The sequence below is a fragment of the Semicossyphus pulcher genome, unplaced genomic scaffold (genome assembly GCF_022749685.1).
Source record: "Semicossyphus pulcher isolate SPU_LCO1_2020_fin unplaced genomic scaffold, fSemPul1.0.p SCAF_19, whole genome shotgun sequence".
In the NCBI taxonomy this organism is placed as follows: domain Eukaryota; kingdom Metazoa; phylum Chordata; class Actinopteri; order Labriformes; family Labridae; genus Semicossyphus; species Semicossyphus pulcher.
Window position 1 is genome coordinate 5,927,974 of NW_027211692.1, and position 19,913 is coordinate 5,947,886.

The 19,913-nt window shown below is 39.9% G+C and overlaps 1 protein-coding gene across 1 annotated transcript in view; it reads right to left on the reverse strand.

Annotated features, from left to right (window-relative positions):
- The window catches only part of tenm4 (teneurin transmembrane protein 4), a 140,408-nt gene that overhangs the window by 110,199 nt on the left and 10,296 nt on the right, over positions 1-19,913 (reverse strand). The window lies entirely within an intron of this gene.

Consider the following 19,913-nt stretch of genomic DNA (forward strand, 5'->3'; position numbering starts at 1 on the left):
AAGAGAGCACATGGTTTAAGATATTGAGTCGGATTAACATTTGTCAATGTGGATATAAAGTTGATTAAAGGCTTGGTCACTGTTTACTTTGAAGCTCAATGACTGAACAGAGAGAGTACGTGAGCCAGATATTACAGCTGTTTAGTTTATTATTTTCCTGTTCTTCAAAATAAAACGTCATCACGGTGATATGTCATGAGCTGACAACATTAATTCGTGCTACAGGATGCTACGTGTTCCTGCACTTGAAAATATATTTTCCAAAAGCAAAAATGGGAAGCAAGTCAGTGGATAAGAGAACACAGCTCTCTGGAAAAGAGATAAAGACTACTCCTGGCAAATCTGGGAGTTTATATTGACAATATGCCTGTGTTGTTCAGACAAGGATTTTTCCACAAGATAAGCTCTTTATGAATACTGTATGAGATTTGTGCTGGACTGAACAGTAAACAATAATCCCTTGTGAACTATATTTGCCCCAGCATCAAAAAAAAAACTTTCTATTGAAGACGCCATTGTTGGGTTTGGGGGTTTCTTTTTGTATGTATTGACAGCTGAAAAGATCCTGGTGATTAATGACTTGGGGCCTCAATAGCAGGACCTCCGCCACATGGGGGGGAAGAAAACGCTCCCACTCTGCAGCCGCAAGAGCACTTCAGCTGCTCCCAAGATTTCAGACGCAGCTCGTAGGGGTTGCTAATTTTTTACCTTTTTGCTCAAGATCCTCGATGCTATGCAAATGTGAGAGGGTGAAGAACAAGCAGCCTTCTAAAGTTTCAAGAATGTTCTGTAAAGTGCATTGTTTTTGTTTCCAAAGAGCTGGGCAGGCCGATTTGTCCATCTCTCTTCTGTACAGCCCTTCCTCCTCATTATTAATCGGCTGGTACGCAATGAGATGCACCTTTGAGACCATGGGAAACCCAGAGGACGTTTTCAGCGAAGCAACAGGCCATACACAATGACAGATGATATGGGATGCAAATGTAGGTCCCGAAAACGTATTTATCTAGAGTACAGCTGTTAGAAATTTCACACAAAGCAAAGTGTAAAACTACACAGCACTGTTCTTCATAAATAGGCTACATCTGGCATTATCGTGTAGTTTTAGTGCCAGAAAGCAAAGCTGTTGTTCTCATTCATCTGTCTGGGTCTCAATCCTGGGAAAAGGAGCCAAAACTAAGAAAATGCCATCGTTTTATTAATTGAATGTACTGGTACATGGAGATAATAAACAGAAGGTTATATTTAACCATGATGCCTCAACACTTCATAAGAGACAGAAGTAAGAAGTGATAAGAGGACTATTTTTAAACTATTATCATCTCATAGTAAGACACAAGGGACTGGGAGAAGTAGCTCTAAACACTGATGGGGAAGGTTAATGAGGGTACATTCACAAAGACTCAGTTAGAAAAGTTATTTACAAAGACCAGTGAAAAATGGCTGCTATAGATGGAAATCACTGAAAGGAAAAGATAACAATCAGACGTCTTTATTTCAAAGTTCCTCTAAAGCCGGGGCCGCAGAGCCTGAGCAGTGCCAGAAAGAAGCTAACTGCAGATCTATGCAATGATCCAAAATCAATTGAGGTCTTTTCTGGATAGACAAAAGAAATGATGGATGGTCTGTTTTTCTCTTTAAAACAACTGCAAACTCTACATTTTTCAATTGCATTGTCTACAACTGGCCAGGGTAGAGCCAGGTTTGTCTGTCTGCGTAAAGCCGCTGTAAGCAGACTAATGATGAAGGGAGCGATGGACAATGAATTGTGCCAACTGTGATCATCAGATACGGTTATGTTACATAAGATCTTTAATGTAATGTTCTGAACAGGTCATCATATTTAAGGTCATGACCATTTAAGCTGCGAAAAAAGAGTTTAATCAAAAATGATTTAAATTGACACTTGAGGGAAGTGGATGTGCAGAACATACAAAATACCATATCGGCATGATCGGTAGTGTAAGCATATCCTCTGGCTGATGCTGACAATTCCTTTTTCACACTGTTTACGAATTCTTTCCATTGAATGAAAGATTAAAACCAGTTAAATACATAGAACAGAGAGCAGCTCGTATGCTAAAAGCGCTGCCAATGTGAGAAGGAAACCTCCTCAGCCATCAACCAAACACACACTTAAACACCATTTGGATTAAAGTTCTTAACGCGCAGGCTGACCTGCTCTGTCAGCGTGTAAAAGGGTTGTGTTTATTTTCACAAAGGTCACATTTTCTACAGTCATGAAAATTCTGTCATGTTATTTTTTGTAATTTTACACGTCTTAACTACACTGTAAAACCTCACAGTCTATCTTAATAAAAGAAGTAAGTTAACTTAACTCAATCCTCAAAGAAATTTGATGTAACTCAATCCAATAAATTAGCAGTAACTAATGTTCATGGTGTGGTTGCTGGCAGCCTACGATAATGTTGATTGTTGTAAGGGTGGCGGCTGCAATGGCGATTGTGATTGTGCATGTCTGTTGAAAAAAATGAAAAAAAAACAAAACAAAATTCTACATAAATATTTTAATAGCAGCAATTAAATCCAATGTAATGAGGTGTGTCTTATTTGTCCAAGTGAGTATTAACATCTGACATTGATTTGATTCTACAAATAGATGAAAAAAATGTATTGAAAGAGCGTCTTATATAATGAATTTTACTGTTTTGTATTAATGCAACTTTAAAAGTTTAAGGTCATCGGATTCCTCAGTTGAAATGAGTCGACACAGGAGAGTTTTAAGTTGAGATAAACTACTTAATTAAGTTCATCTTACTTAATTGATAAGTTCAAAATACTCACTCATTTTAAGTTCAATGCACTGAATGGAATGGGTACTGTTAATTTAGTTACCTTAACAATTAATAAAAGAGTTGGTTTCCTCAAATGGTTTGAGTTGAACTAACTTATCAGGTTGTACAGTGTACTTGGATACATTAAGTGCTCACATCTTTAAAAAAGTACAGCTTACTCAAATAACGCTTGTTTATTCTAAACAGAATCATTTCACATGACTTGATAGTTATTTTACTTACTTTTCCCAAGGTAATCAGTTTTTTTTTTTTTTTTTAGTAAACTTCTTGTTAGGATTTACAGTGTATAACTTTTTGTACTCCAGTTCACCAGTGACACGGCTCTTGAAAATGCACTCAAAGGATTTACAAAAGTTAAACCCTAAATGGTGCCGCAACAAAAGATTATCTTCATTGTCCATCAGCACTAGTTTTGGATTTATTCAAGAGTTTTAGATCCAGCTTTTGAGTTATTAGCAGCAAGGGATATAACATTCATAAACATGTTTTCTAAAGTGTCTCAGTGTCTGCAGAAGAGTCCAACATGTTGCAGTAGCCAAAAATGAACAAACAAATCACTACCAAGTTTTACAGCAGAAGTAATTTTCTGTTTGGGTTCCTGTTATATGGGATAATTCCTAAGTCACCAAAACCAGGTAACTCTTAAGAAGGCGGATTTGTGAGGAGGCTGAAACTTTTAGTGTTCCTCAGTGAGATGGCGGCCTCACAAAAATCAGTCAGACCAGCCCGTAAGAAAATCCCCCACAGTGTGAACAGCTGGTAAGACGGCCCTGTTAAAACACTAGTTGAGGTTTTTGTTGGGCAGATCGTTGTGACCATTGCTTCAGTGTCAGGAGTTAGTTAAATATGGGATCTAAATAGGTGGGAGGCGTTTGGGGTACAATATAAATGCAAATGGCTCTGTACTATCCATCAAACAATTAGCAGTGTGCTGAGAATTGCTATTCAGTGCTGCTGCATATAAATCTAGCCTTCACTCGGCACACAATCCTGTTTTCCATTATAATTAACCGCTTGCTGCTCTTAACATGTCATAGATTTTCCATGCAGAACCCGAGACTAAACGCAAACTAACATTCTTAGGAAGACAAAGTAACACGCGTGCACAGGGTTTGGCAAATCCCTCAGAGTATAATATGGCATGATTACAGATTACTTGTCTGTGAAATTACTTAATCACTTACTATTATTACTAATTACTGTCACCAAGTGTGAGACATAATGTGTAACTGATGAGTGACATTTTTAGACAAATTACTGAAACACAGTGCACAAGCTGTTTGAGAACTAAAGCTTTTTACGTCAGGGAGACCAATCGAAGATTTTGTTGTACCATCAAAGTTAAGAAGCATCTAAATGTCAACCCAAACCCCTATTTAAAATCTATGCATAACAAATTATATAACCACACGTATCTCTACCTCTGTTTGTAAAGTTAAAGTAAGATGAAACCTTTCAAAATACATTTATATTTGTGTTTTTTTATTACCCAACCTGCTCACGTAGTCAAGGGATTAGTGACAGTTAACTCACAACACTGCAGACAAACATATACACACAAAAGCAGCCTGTAGTGCAACAGAGAGGAAATTTGGGCAGATATCAAGAACATTGTCTACCAGGTCTATTGAGAGCAAGGAAAGCTTCACACAGGCACCACTTACTTCTATTCTGGAAATCTTTCACATGCCTGAGCTCTATAGAAAAGCCTCCTCGGTCAACAGAAAGGTGTGTTTTCAATAGGGGGGAAAAAAGACTTGGGTAGATGGGGTGGTGGGCTCAATGGCTTGCCAAACAGATCTGAATTCCGTGGTTATAATACAGGCTGGGGTGGGGGGCACGGTGGTGGTGGGGCATCTCAGCAGCCGCCTCCTTCCGGGATCAAAAGCGAGGCCCGACAGCGAATAAAACAGAATGCGTAAAAGCCTTAACATAAACAAAAGTAGCCTGGGACCACTGCTGCAGCACGCTCCACGCTACTAATCACTCGAAGCAATTCAAGGTTTACTCCTGACAGAGAGAGCAGGCAACGGAATAATGCTATTAAACCCGCCTGGTAAATAACAGGGAGAAGCAGTCTGTTTATTCACCTTCTGCATTGATATACGCCCCTGACCTTGGCCAAATACAGCAAAATGTTAGCAGAGCTATGTCAGGCAGAAACGTCCACTTATCCATAATGCTGCTAAACTATAATAAAAGATGATTGTGTTTTGTAAGCTTGCCACTGCAGTGTTGGTGCAGATAAAGGCTAGCAAGTGAAAATGTACCCAAAGTTATATGATTTAAAGGAAACTCTTAGGTTAACCATAGTGCTCAGGAACAACTGAGACAAAATTCATGCAGGTCTAAATGAGGGCCTCTCCACTCGGCTGAAGTGCCTCTGTTCCCAAGCATCGCTTGTGAGAGCAGAGGTCAGCCTGGTGGTGACCTGTCTCTCATTAGTCTACGATTAATGCTCATTATCCTGCAAAGGCTAGACCTGAGTTTGATTTATAGTGTGGCCTGCAGTCAAACCAAACCTAATACCAGCTAAGCAATAATGAACTTAATGTAAACTTGCTACTGTCAAACTTGCTGTTACAAATGTTTGAGGTCTGCAGCTGTAGCCTGAGGACGATATATGGGACTTAGATTCTACAAACAAATGGTCCTCTGAACTAAAGGGTAGGGTGGGTTCACTGCATGTCACTTGTGTCAGTTTCATATGCCAGGTTTTCAGATATCTGCTCTTGAGATTTCAGACACAACTCATATGTTCCTGTTAGTCTTGCTGAAAAATCAAAACTTTTTGTAATATTCGCCTTAACCTTTTTAACTAAGAGATTATCCTTTATGACCATTAATGAAAATCCTGTGATTTTGTAGTTGTACTGTAGTGTCTTCCAAACCCACAAGGTGCTTTCACGCTGCATGTCACATTCACCCTAATACACGCATTCATGCACTAATTCAATGCCATTAACAGGGCAGCTGTTAATCTAATCATTCACACGCTTTCACACACCGTAGGCTATGCCTCCAGGAGCAATTTAGGGTTCAGTATCTTGGCCAAGGATACTTGGACGTGTAGACTGGAGTAGTTGGGAATTGAACCACCAACCTTCCGATTGATAGCGACCCACTCGACCTCTGACCCTTTTCCCGGATTAACTCTGGACCTCAACCTAAGAATTTTTAATTTCAATGGCAAACAACCATAATTGGATTTGTAAACTGGAGGTTTTACATTTCAGCACATAGTTAGTTTCTTTATTCTTTTTTTACTACATAGACCTGCTGTCAGGTTTGAGCTAAAACCTGTGTCTTGTGCTTTACTGTTTTCTTTGTGTTTCTGAATGGATCCACCGATATCTTTCCTCGTACTGTAACTGACATTTTAGTCAGGATTTTGCACAGATAATTCTCCAAAATTCATGATGGCACCAAATGGGATTCCTACATTTCTGATTCACTTTATATTCCACTTGAATTTTGCCACTTCCATTTGGCTTAGCATGTCAGGAAAAGTCCATTATCTTCTCTAATGTTTAGTATACAAACAGCTTTATCAATGTCTCTTGCCTTGGTCTAATTATAAAATAACTGGTTGCACTGTGCAGACCAATTTTGTACACGCCACTTACCAGAGGATGCAAATGAAGTGAAAGCTAATGCTTATTGTTTTTCCCAGCGCTTTATTAGTTTTCCATTCAACCCAGAGAGTAGGCCGCCAGGATCATTGAAAAGGCTTTACAGACTTTAGATGTTATCACTCCACAATGCCATTAATGATCCTGCAGATAACCGGATCCAAACATGCATGAAGTATGTTATGAAGGGTAACATTCTGATGTAACCGTAAAACTCTCTATTTTATTATTGCAGCGGTCCTGCAAACCTGACAACACAGAGGACATGAAATAAAAAGAAAGTCGAGGAAAAATAAAAACACCCAACCTAATCATACAGATACAGAGCAGTAATTTTAGACTGTGTCTGGACTGAGCCAATTTCCAGTTGACTCGTGGAATCAGAATTTGTCTCAAATGTGTCTCAAGTGACCACTTGTGTTTGGTTTTCACTTCCCTGCCCAATATGCAAATACCCATGTGAAGTGCTTCTATTTCTGTAGGCCAAAAAGAAGCGACTACAGATGAAGTACGCAACATACAGGACGTTGTCACGTCTTTAAATTGCTCCAAAATTGGCTGCAGCTTGTTGGATGTGAATTTACCCTTAAAGCATGTTAGCTACATTCACACCTGCATTTAGTGCTGACATCTTAATAATCATATCACCTTATAAATGCTTTTCCTGAAGGTGTGACAACACAGGCTGGGATGGAAATCTCCCACTCTGCTTCTTTTCTCTGTGCATGGTTATGAAGACAAGGCCGATAAATGGCTACTGTGTTGCCCTTAAGGAGCACCCCTGAGTGGAAGAACTCCCCTCAAAGAGACTGTGAGAGTACGAGAGTACTGCAGTACTGCTGGATACCAATTACAATCCACTCACAAAGGGGGTCCTGAGATTTCCTCTAGATACCTACCTTGTACAGGCCCAGAGTAAGGAAGTGCACTGCGAAGATCACAGACTTAGTGAGGTCTTTCGATCACCAGTCACCACTGTCGCTAAACGCTCCTGTCCTTAGATACACTATCCTTCCTGGATTTTCTTGAAACATCTGGCAACTATCACTTGACATTGTATCTTATCTGTTGCGCTTACGATGGACTCATCAAAGTAAACTACCAAACAGTAGGAAGCAGTTTATTCGCTTGAAGTAAAAGTGTCAATCAATAACAAAAACTGGATTAACTAGGTTTCCTCAAAACAGCAATAACATGGATCTTAGCTGGCCTTTACAACATGGTGAGTGAGAGAAGATATGCACCATGTGATAGCCGTATGCACAACAGGCAGCACTACTGTGTTGTTGGAGGCAATAAAACCGGCGGCTGTTCAATATCAACAGTAAAAAATCAGCAGACACAGCAAAGAAAGACAGAGGGTTCCTGCATGGTAATGATCTTACTCTAAGTGCCTAACTGAGTCATCTCCGCAAGCACTGCTCTGACAACCACACACCTCCCACATCTCCCATCTCAGCAGCCTCTGGGTGGGGCTAATCACTCCGTAGCTTCATCATCGGCTGGATGACAGCAGCACTGGCTGTAAAGATGCTATGTCTAGAAGGCGTGGCTGCTGCAGTGGACTACTGTAAACACACTGTGCTTGTTTTCTAGAGCTGAAAAAAGAGAATCACAACATCACATCTGAAAAAAGAAGGCCCCTTTAGTAGAGCACAAAGAGTGAAATTCATTTTGCCATCCTTTCAGTGCTACAGTGAGACACGAATCCTGAGAGGATTTTCCCGGGGCACTGAGAGTTGGTGTATGCTGATTTGCCCCTAACTGATTATGACATGAAATGGCTGACGGGTAGCGCTTGGCAGAGCTGTGTTGACCTGCACAATCCCCTTCCTCTGCCTCTAAGGCACCAGAGGTCTGCACTCTGTGATCCCAATGGCTGCACATTAGACAGTGCTGAGGCTCGTAAAAACCCTTATGCACGATTGCCTCTGCAATTTCTTTTTTTGGCTTATCTTCTATCAGCCTCTAATGCAGCTTTTATTCCCCAGTGAAAGCCCCATGTTACATGCGATAAAGAATACAAGCAAACAAAATAAAAGATATGTGTCATGTCTTTTTTTTTTCTGTCATCTTGATTGTTGATGCAGAAGAGGGAAATGCCCTTTCATCTATCAGGGCAGGGCACTGCATCCTCCTATATATAAATTTAATTCTCCAAGTAAATTAGGATTGATCACCACAGCTCTAGGCCACAATCAGCATCCATGATCTAATCAGGGCCCGACCCTAGACAGAAAAGGATACTTCCATAAATAAAAACCATATGAGAGCCAGCAAGTGCCCATAACACTGGGGGGAAATTTGATTACCCTCTCCCTCTCCACAGGTGTGCTTTTAGCCTCCTACCTTCAAAGACTGCTGGTCTCATATAATGCAACACTATGTGTAACCTCACTGTTGTTTTCCTGCACTAAGGCTTTTACATCATACTTGCATCAGCGGATGTGAGCACTGCATGCTGGAGTCGCTGCTAAGCAGGCAATGCCCATGGAAGCCTGGCTGAGGACCATCCCAGTGAGACGGGATCTATCAGGAGCTCCTTGCCCAGCGACACCCAGGGTAATAAATTACCCAGGATTAACACGTCATCCTGCGCTCCACACAGCAGCCGCACTCTACTCATGCCATGCTGCTTAATGGATCTATTAACCAAATGGAAACGGGGGTAAACTGCTTTCAGAGCTAAAATACTTGTTTGGTATATGCTAACAACACAGGCTGAGATGGATTTGCTATTCAATCTGATATTAAGTTATTGCATAAGTATGAAAAATGGAGGGAGGGAGGTTTTCATGCGGGACCAATGCAGACTGCATTCTGAATATCAAAATGCATTTGTGATTTAGAGCAGGCAGTGTTAATTCATTGAGTTTTTAAAGACAAAATCTGTGCTGGCGTAGTTATGATAACCTGTGCCTCAGACAGAACATCTGGGCAAACAGAAAGTACCATGAAGTGACATGCTCAGAGGCCCCCCCGCTGCGCTCCTCATGTCACCTGTTTGTGAATTCCTCAGAGACGTGTCTCTATAGCCATTAAAGGCATACTCTCCTGTTGATGCCTGTCACTGATAGCAGGAGATATTTTGGAGAGGACTCAGTTGTGCAGCCCGTATCTTCTCTGCATCTTTGGCACCCAACCAGAACTGTGACTTGCTGACTGTGTGGCACAGAGCACCAGGCAATTTTTGACCAGTGCTCACTCATCACAAAAGGTAAATACAGATAAGAGAGAGGCTCATGCAGTCTCTCATTTCTTTTGGACTTAGCTGAAACGTTTGGACTGAGGTGCAGGTGATAGACACTGTTCAGTGCACACACAAAAAATATATATACAGTATATAATAAAAAGTGTATTTCATGTGCGACTTAAAAAACTCAATTTTTCTCATAGGCTAAAACTGGAATGGACTCAAACACCAATAATCCCCTGTACTTTATCTCCCATCCATTAGGATAGCAGCATTATTTCTTCCCCCAAGCTTCATCTTTCCTTTTTTTCCCTCCACTTCCTGCACATCGTCTGCACGAAAACTAGACCTCTGTAGCCTGTATGAAATTTTTATACGTGAGGAAGCATGAAACCTGAAAAGCATAAAACTGTAAAATCTGAATGATAAAACCTTTCTGAAAAGTTATTCATAATGTTGGTAGTTGCTGCAAAGTAAAAAAAAAAATCATATTTTTTGGACAATGCTCTGTGAACAAAGTGGAAGGAACCAGTCAAAAGCTAACCTTGGCTGCAGTTACATTATGTACTGCAGAGTGTCCTGCAAAACACATTGCTTCCGGATTGTCTCTGAATTGGACACATTTTACATGCACCATGGATTGTGACTTCAGGCTTTCATTAGACATTCTATTCATTTCTGTGCATATATAGGTAACACATATTTTGTCCTTATTATCTAGCTCCTGCTTTCCTTTGGTTCAGCCTGTTCTCCGACTCAACCTCCATGAAATTTGAGACACAAATTAGACTTATCAGTTAGAAACAAAGGGAAAATGGAGGGAAGAAAACAGGATGGGAAAGTGTCTCTGTAAATATAAACCACTGTCTTAAAGATAGAAATACACCACAGTTTTGCCTCCTCGTTCTTTTACGTTGTTAAGAACATTTGACATCAAATCTTTCAAACAGAGGTCTAACAGTTGGACTTTTCTTAAATAAAACACCACACGCTGAACAGTCACAATTATGGACCCGATTAAGAGATTATGCTCTCAACTGCATCCACATTATCACAAGATGAAATCTGCAGGATGGAAGCGTTCCTGTGGGCATGTTTCTTAAATCGCTGCAAAGCTCTGCCTTGCTTGAAAAGACTCCAACCAATGCTGAAAGAAGGCTGCCACACAAGACCACATCCAATTTGTGAGAAGTTAAGTGGGAAGGAACTGCCATTAAAATTGACTTTTTTTGAAAGTGTAATAACTGCAGGCTTAATGTCGCCCCTGGGACCTTCAGAGTGTGAGTACCCAGGGCAACAACGTTTTCAATTCCTATCCGAGCAGTGATCATCTTTGCTTTAGTTCCAAGTCATGTTGTAAAGTACAAGTACCAAGTTCATATGTAGAATGGATACGGATAGCTGGATTATTAGGGTAGTATCCGAATCAGCCAAAGCACTGTTAAATGTGTCCTTGTGCATAACATATCCTGCTCACTAGTTTTTCTCCCTGCATACACAACTTTTGAAGAGCAAAATCAGTAAACTTTCACTTTAATTGTCTTGCAACCTGTGGAATAATGATCATGGGCACTTAATCTTTTTATTAATTAGATATCCGACATGCCAACATTTTGCAAGCCTTCTTGCCGATTTCGATACCGATATATTAGGCATGTTTTTTCCCACCTAATTGCAGAGAACATCACGTCTCCCCTGTGGTGGAATTGATATCATGCCTACTCTTATTGTAGTGGCCAAAAACTGCCATACTGCAGACATCTTGCACCCTTCTTCACGCTTGATGGAAGAGGCATTGTACAAACACGTGTCTGATCACTCACGTTTCTGAGCGCACCTGAATGCAGCATCCCCCCCGAAACACAGCAGTGAGGGAGCCATGCCCAGACTTGTTAAGTGCACCTACTACGGAGACATCAGTGATCGCAGACAGACTCTTTTTATCATATGTGCGTTCATGAATATGTAAGTTAGTTTTGCACTGACGTTTATGTTACTCTCTGTTAGCGTAGGCTTTGGCCAGTGTATTTTCAGCGTGTTTGATGTTGTTAAGTCCAGTAAAGTGACGGGAATGTGAGCTAGTTAAGAGTTGTGAAAATAGTTAAACTTCTATTCATTGGCTAGAGTTTCTGACTTTTTAGTCCTTATTTGTATATTGTATATTGTTGATAACTTTGCGCAGGCAGTGCAGTTACATCAAGCTTTTTTAGGGAATAATTGAGCATTTAGGCAGAATTAAAGCGTTTTATCAGCGTAAAATATTGGCAGAAAAATTACATATCTGCCGATGCCAATATGTCAATTTTCAAGCCATTATCTGCAGCTACCAATGCATAATACCGTGCATCCCTAACAAACTGTATCTTTTGTAATTGAAACTTCAAATTTTCTCTACAACTGAAAAGTGTTGAGGATTGAGGTTCAAAAAAGGGAAGACCTCCTCATGTGTGCTCATTGTCTTCTGTCCAAGTGGGGTCAAGAAAGACCACATTGAGTCATGAGCATGAAGCCTCACCAAACAGCAGCCACTCTTAACCCGGCATACCATGCAGCATCTCTCCAGCACAAAGACGAGCTTTATCCCCCTGCACTTAAGGTGCTCTCTCCTCAAACCTCTTATGAGGCGGGCTCGCTTAAAGTTTAATAGGAAAGCTCATCCAGAGAAGAGGACATGGTAAGTAAACCTAAACTCCCGCCATGGCTCTGGACCTGACACAGTGTGTTAGGGCATACATTACTACACCAGACATGAAGATCTGGAGGCAAAGGAAGAAGTGAATAAAAATACTGAACAAATAACACTTAATTGAGGTCACTGTGATTGAACGCTGCAAGGCTAAGATGGCTTTAACATAGGTTCCAGATGGCAGGCTGTTATTTCACTGTGCCCTGCTAATACTGCAGGATTCAATGCTGGTAACCTGAGTGTCCCTTGGGCCCCCTGGCTCCTCCACTGCACTGAAATCAGGGCCAAGCTCCCGCCGCTGCTACTCGGCAGGTTTACTCAACTTCGAAAGGGGGAGTGTTTGGATATGGCTGTGGAGGATGGGTGTGTGTGTGGTGGGGGTTGTGCACTGGTGTTGGAACAAAGCATGTTAACACCAACTCTGTGTTTAACAAGTTTAGAAACAAGCAGGGGTTTCCTTCAAATCCTCATTGGACGGCGTTTCAGCTCTCCTTGACAACAGCAGAGAATCCTACAGTCTCTGCTCGTCCTTCTTTCCTGTGCGGCTTCACGTTAAACTGACTGAAACACACTCCTCCTGTCATCCTCATGTCAGAGAAAGGGTTCATGTCAATACCTCTCATTGCTAATTCCTCTCAAAATAAGGAAGAAACACATTGATCAATAAGTGCTTCTTTGAATCAACTTAAAAGCCAGTCTATTCTTGCAGTGTTTCCCGTGTTGTGTTAAAACAGAAGTACATTTGAAATCCATTAGCTTTGTGTCTTACCCAAATGTAGGTGTTTTCTTTCACCTGCCTAATTTGTTTTGACTAAAAAAATGTAATTAGACACTAATTTACATTCAGAATGTAACCTTCTCCCCTTCCTTCATATTTCAGTGGGAAACAAAATGATGATATCTGATCAAAACTAAGCATGAAAACATTTTGAGATGCAACAAAATCTTCCCTCAACTTTGTTGTATTAAAGAGAGTTGTTAGGAAATGGATTGAGCATCAGGGAGGACATGTAATTTTTCAAAGGCTGGAAGTTTGAATTGAAAGTCCTCTCAGTACTGTCTGCAAAGACTTATTTTAATGGCACATTAGAGTTGAACCTTTTCTAGATTTAATTTGTTATTCACGAGTTTTACAGCATTTACAGTGACCCCCTCAGAACCTGTTGCTGTCATTCGGCACCATCTCTGCCACCTTAATGTAGCCTAACATTGTCAAGAATCTTTTACCTTGCTGGGTCATTTGCTCTCCGACCTTCAACAGAATAAATGGAAAGAAAATGATGTTTACCAATCCAGATTTTTTGAGTCCTGGCTGACATGTCTGATAAATTAAACGTACAAGATGACCTCGGGCAGATCATCATTACACACTTATACCAAATCAGGGTTTTGGGAGATAAATCGTCTGAATGGGGCTATATTCACATAAACATACATATAACTCAGTACATATACTTCCAACAATTTAGCATTAATCCATTATTGTCAGCATAAAGTGTAATAGCTGACCTTGAAGGGGAGATACTGCAGCAGTGACAGTGTAAGAATCACATTTTGTTGAGGAAAGTCTGAATTCACCGTGTATCAAAGCCTGAGCTTTGTGTCGGAGACATTTTAATATTCTTCTGAAAGTCTTTGCAAACAAATGAGTTGTTTCCTTTTCTCTGGTTTGAGGTATTACCGGAGCACTGTGGTAAAATCTAACACGACTGTTATGGAGTTTTTGGTTCATATTTAGAAGATGAAGCATGTTTAAGCACTTCTGTTGATTTATGATGTATTATACTTTACAATTAAGAAACAGAAGAGCAATCTCTGTTAAATTATACATTTGATTTTATCAGCACAGATTTTATAGGCGTGTCTTTATTAAAGCTCCTTATTTTATATACAGGCGCTCCACTGAAAACCAGACAATACTTTGTTCACAGAAAACTGTGTAATTGTAATTTCTGTTTTCCTACTGCGCTTATATTTTTACCTTTTCTGCATGCTGCATGGGTCTTAAGATCTGTTAAACAGATAAAAAACACTTGGACAGCTCAGTGTCTTCACATGCTCTCAGTAATATATGAGTGAATTCAGCTGAGCTCTCATCTGTTGTACCCAAAACTGATCAGATTACCTTTATAGTATTGTTTTTGGTACACCTGTATCACAGATGTTGGTTAAAACTTTATATATTTTATAACCTGATTTTTATTATTCGATTTTTCCCTGCACGTTGTTTCAGGTCAGTTAATCATACTGAAAATCTTCCATAGACAGACACTGTTCTCCGAGCAACATGGAGTCCTTGACCTGACGTTAACATATAAAAATAAATAACTAAAACAGGAGTTATGAGCTTTACAGCTGACAGCAATAAATAATCCCTGCTATGGGTCAAGCTGTGTACTATAGCACAGCAGTTTCCTTTACCATAATATTCTTCAAACTCAGCAGAACAGCAGCCTTGCCAGCCATGATCTAAATCACATAAGCTCCTTCAGTGTTTCTGCTTGTGTTCAGGCACACAAAAGAATCATTTCAGGCACATACAGAGCTCCACTTACAGCCATAAAGGAGCTGGGCTGAATACTAAAAGCTACAAAGGAAGAAACAGGTAACATATGGCTTTGAGTCATGACAGCAGTATTTCAGTCCACACAGAACTTTCACCCTCTGCAGAGGCTTCTCGTACCTTCTCCTGTCTCACACTCTGTTTCATATAAGTTTTTATTTACTCTGTTCTTAATCCTGTTTCATTGATATCTTCACTTTATGGTCTTTCCTCCTTTATCGCCCCATCTGTTTTTACCGTTACGAGCAATTTGTAACATTGTTAAGAAAAGTTTATATTTGTTCAAATACATTTCATTAAAAATGATTCAAGCGCCACAGTCTTGAGCAAGTATCTACACAGTGTCACGAACAACATCATCAGATATTTACATGTTATAGCACCATCTGGTCTTTATTGTTTCTGGAAATGTGCCACATTTTTCAGTCTCATGGAATACACTGACCTTGGCTTATTGCAATAGACAAACTCAAAAAGATGCAAAAAGTCTATTTATATCTCAGCCCCAATGAAGAAATCAAAGCTAAAAGAACATAAAAATGCAATACAGCATGTGTATGCATCTTACTTACTTCTGTAGGTCAGAATAAGGTCATAGTCTGATACTTAATAACTACATATCACTGGCTGACCTATATAAAATGTTATGTTAATGTTTAAGACCTTTTTTTATTCTAAGTGAAAAACATACCTATGGGTGACAAAATTAAAACAATGCAATCATTCACTATATACATTACATGTCAATACAAGTAATTACCGTGACACAGTGATAGCCCTTTTTCTATTCTGATAAAAAGTAAGAGTGTTTTTTCCTAGGGATAGCAAACGCGTCGTGCTATCAGCCTAATTGGCCCATGTGCAATAACTAATAACTTCCATGTTCGCTTCTAATCACTGCAAAATCCAAACGGAGCCAAGAAAAAAACTGGAGGAACGCAAAATCCCTGTTTTAGACAGAGCCCAGAAAGCAAGAAAGCATTTCCACCAAGTTGTTCATTTTACACAACACTACACTGAACAATGAGACACGGAGAAATAGAGACATGAAGTGTGTGGGTGGCACAGTGGGTAAGAGGGAGAGACAGAGATGAGCCAGAGCTGTTTAAACCTCCTGATTAAAACAGTTCATTTTATAACACGCTCAGAAATTAAGGGACAAAATGAAGGAAACTGTCACTTGATTTACTTTCCTAACCTTATGTTGAGCCTTCACAAGGACGCATTTCAAGGGATCCAAATAGCTCACTGGTAAATGTTTACACTTCTACCTGCAATGTATGTGACACTTTGACAACATGCTTCTCAAATCAGCTTCTATTGGACGTGTTCTGGGAGCAGAAAACCTTTTGAAGTCATTCTGCAGGAAAACCTCAAACCAGCAGCGGCTGAATATGGAGCGACTTTAACAATAGATTCAATATAAAAATGATGCAACATGAGAGTCAACTGAGATCAAGAGGCTTGCTCATAATGGTATCCACCATGTTACACTGAAGCATTTGAATAACTGGCATCACCAGTAAAGCACGTACTACAGTTAGATTAAAAACACTAAAGCAAAAATAAAGTGCACTGATTGATTTGAAGGTAAGTAGGACTAAAGGCAGCGAGATTAACATTCACTTTAAAAGTGTTGAACATGAACATCCATAAAGTTACATTTATAAACTCCAAACAGCTCATAAGGGTTAAGTTAAATTTACATATGACCATGAATCACAATGGAAGATTGGGGGGAACTTGACCTGACTGTGTGGGGATTTACTCCACATATATTTTATATAACTTCTTTGTGCAGCTTTAGAGCTGATGATTCCAAGTGGGCTGTAAGGACACTTGGGCGAGTCGATGGGTTTGAAGTGCAACGAGCACCTCTGTTGATCTGCATTGTAAGTGCATGCATGCAGTCCTATTATTTATTCAACAGTGCACATGTACTGCATATCAAACCGCGGCAAAATACTTGCAAGTTAGATATCTGAAAATGCAAGCTGGCTGTGAAATTAAGAGTATGCTCTCTGATCCAAGAATACATTGCATTATTGAGTAAAAGGTCACAGGCCTGTGCGGAGGACCATCAAACGGTTTCTATGCTCAGTTACTTCTTTGAGCAGCAAAGCTCAGCTTATTAGTGTTTTCTTCCCAGAGGTCAGTCAATTAATCAAAGCATTGAAAATAGTGTGTGCACGATGTTAACTATTTTAACACCACTTGTAAAATAATAAATGATGCACAGTTAGATGTGAAATACTCAGCAGATTATTTCCATGAAGGCCGTTGTCTGGACATCATCAGGATGTTTAAAAGGCAACTCTGCGCTGAATCGTGTATGAAGGATGCACATCACCACACTGACATCTGTGGGAAGGAACGTTTAAGATTTCTGACCACAACAACCATCATAGGAGGGACTGCTTCTGTCTATGACCACATCCAACTGTACTGTAGCACTGCACTATAATGCAGTGTAGGAACACAGGGTGTAGACATGTCTTTCTATGTGACTGATAAAAACAAAACTAATATTGAAGCAGTTGGTCCAAGTTTAACTCGACAGACATAAAATAATCTGTCATCACCTCATGCATTATGGCACTGTGCAGCTCAGTGAAAAAAGCACATTGCAAATTAATTTCAGCACTTTCTAATGTGTTTTTTAATACATGCTCGAGATCACGACTGCACTTTAAACTAAGTTTATACCAAGTACTTTGGTAAGCCATATTTTTCCATCAATGCATACATACAACATAGATTAAGGATGTTGGCCTAAGGCTGGAGTTAATAAAATGCAATTCCTAAACTCAGTCATTTAGATGCATTCACTGACTTATCGAGGTAAAACAACACCGACTGTAGGGACCAGTGTTTTCATTTACTTGGACCAGATAAAACATGCTGGTTAGGAGCATTAGGGCCTGTTTGAACGGCCCTCTGCTTCAGCTATGTCGTGTCTTTGTCAGGAAGCAGTGTTCCAAATTAGACATCAACAGTTTATAAACTGCCCTTTCTGTTTCTCCTGCTCTCTCTCTTCATTGCTTTTTTAAAGTCAGTTGTACACACACACATAGACACAGAGAGAGAGAGAGAAAGACTGAAGCACACACAAAAGCAATGTGATGTGCAAACACTGCAGCGAGACTGTTGCTGTGAACAGCTGGTTGTTTTTCAAAATATGCATCTGTGCTGTTTGAACAGAACAGAATGGACTTGTTGTACTTTAAACAAGAACTGGGAACTTACCTTATCACTGATAGTCATGATACTGTATGTGGGATAGTACTGTTTTTAGATAGCTGGATAACTGAATGCACTGGAAGCAATAGTGTTAGTAGTTTAGATGTGTTTGTTGGTATTTGTAAAGAAAATCTATGATTGACATCTCTAAAGAACCACCGCTCTGGAGACCGTGTTTTTTGTTGTTGTTTTTCTTATTCTTGCAGCTGTACGAAGTGAACTCATAAGCGGTAAATCTGAATGGAGCAGAACGCTATAGACGCTATGTGTTTTAGGTAAGAAGCGAGCCTCTCACTTTTGACTTTCTGGCTCTGCTATTGCTATTGCTCACTGGGCATACATGCACAACCCACATAACAACTTGGCAGTTGAGGTTTGAAAAGTGGCTGATGATATTGCACGCTTCGGCACCACATTAAATTCCCTTTGCACTACATCCTCACAGCAGGGGGTAAGCACGCTGACGCACAACTAAACGGCCCTGCATGGGAGAAGGGCCAAGCCATGATGGGTTCCTGCCATCAACCGAACTCTGCGGACGTCATGGCGACCTGACTGGCACAACATGTGGAGCAGTAGGCGTGGTCAAATGGCTGTGTATATTTAGATTTCAGTAGTTCCTTTGGGATTTTTTTTTTTTGCAACATAATCTGAGAGTCGCTATTTTTTGGAGTTTTGTTCAACTCATAAGTTTCCAGTTGTGACTTTTGTCTTACATTTCTGGTATCACTATCACTTCTGATTTGCTTCCTGCTACTTATTGGAGCTGTTATGAAGTGCAAATGCTTAAAAAAAAGTCCTCTACTGGAGAACACTAGAAAGCTTCTATTGTGAGGCTGTTGCATAACACAGTATGTTGAGTTCTGGAGTTAGAAAACTGACTCCCTGTTTGTTAGAAACATCTATATTTGGATATTCTAGCACTTGTTTTTTGGTGGATGAATAAAAACACGGAATGAATGAATGAAAGAAAAAAACAAGTACAACTACCGCTGTCAGAGAAAGAAGTGCAGGTACTTATGATAGTTTGGACAAACCCAATCTCCATTAAATCACTGAAGTAAAGAGTGTCGTGCCTATTTTGTGAAAACAATGGCAGTGCTGTGTCCACACTGTGATCAGCACAGGAGCCCAGCCTGATGAATATCTGCCATTAGAGCGTCCACAAGAATTTGTAGAAGGGAGAGAGGGTGGACTACAAAACGGGCTTCACATTCAACGAGGCAATTATTTCCTAATTAGCTTCTTTGCTCTGCACATATAAATGGGCTTTGTGTCCTAACTACATACAGTATGTGGGACCCGGGGATTGCGTTTATATTTTGCCTAGGACTCCATAAAAATACTATGAAAAGACATTGATTACATTTTACTGATAATGTACAGGTTGCTACTACTGACATTCATATCTTGACACATGATTGATGTACACCTTCCTTTATATAATAGATAAAATAAAATAATATAAAACTGTAACATTTGGAAATACTCTTCCCACCTGTTGTATTTGCAGTGTGTAGTGTATGTGCTCCTGTATAGCACAACTGGAATTACTTGTCTGGACAACTTGTCAAAGTAAATATTCCCTGAGCTCTGAAATATTACAGCTCGACCTGCTGTGCATTTAGCTGTCGTGATTTAATGAGGTTATTCACCATCCACAAAAGGACAATAAATAGTTGGTCTGGTCAAGTTTTGCCACTCACAAGGAAGATTACAGCAAATTATTTAAGTATGCTACAAATTTTACGTTATCATGAAAATGGTTTCAGAGTCGTGTAAA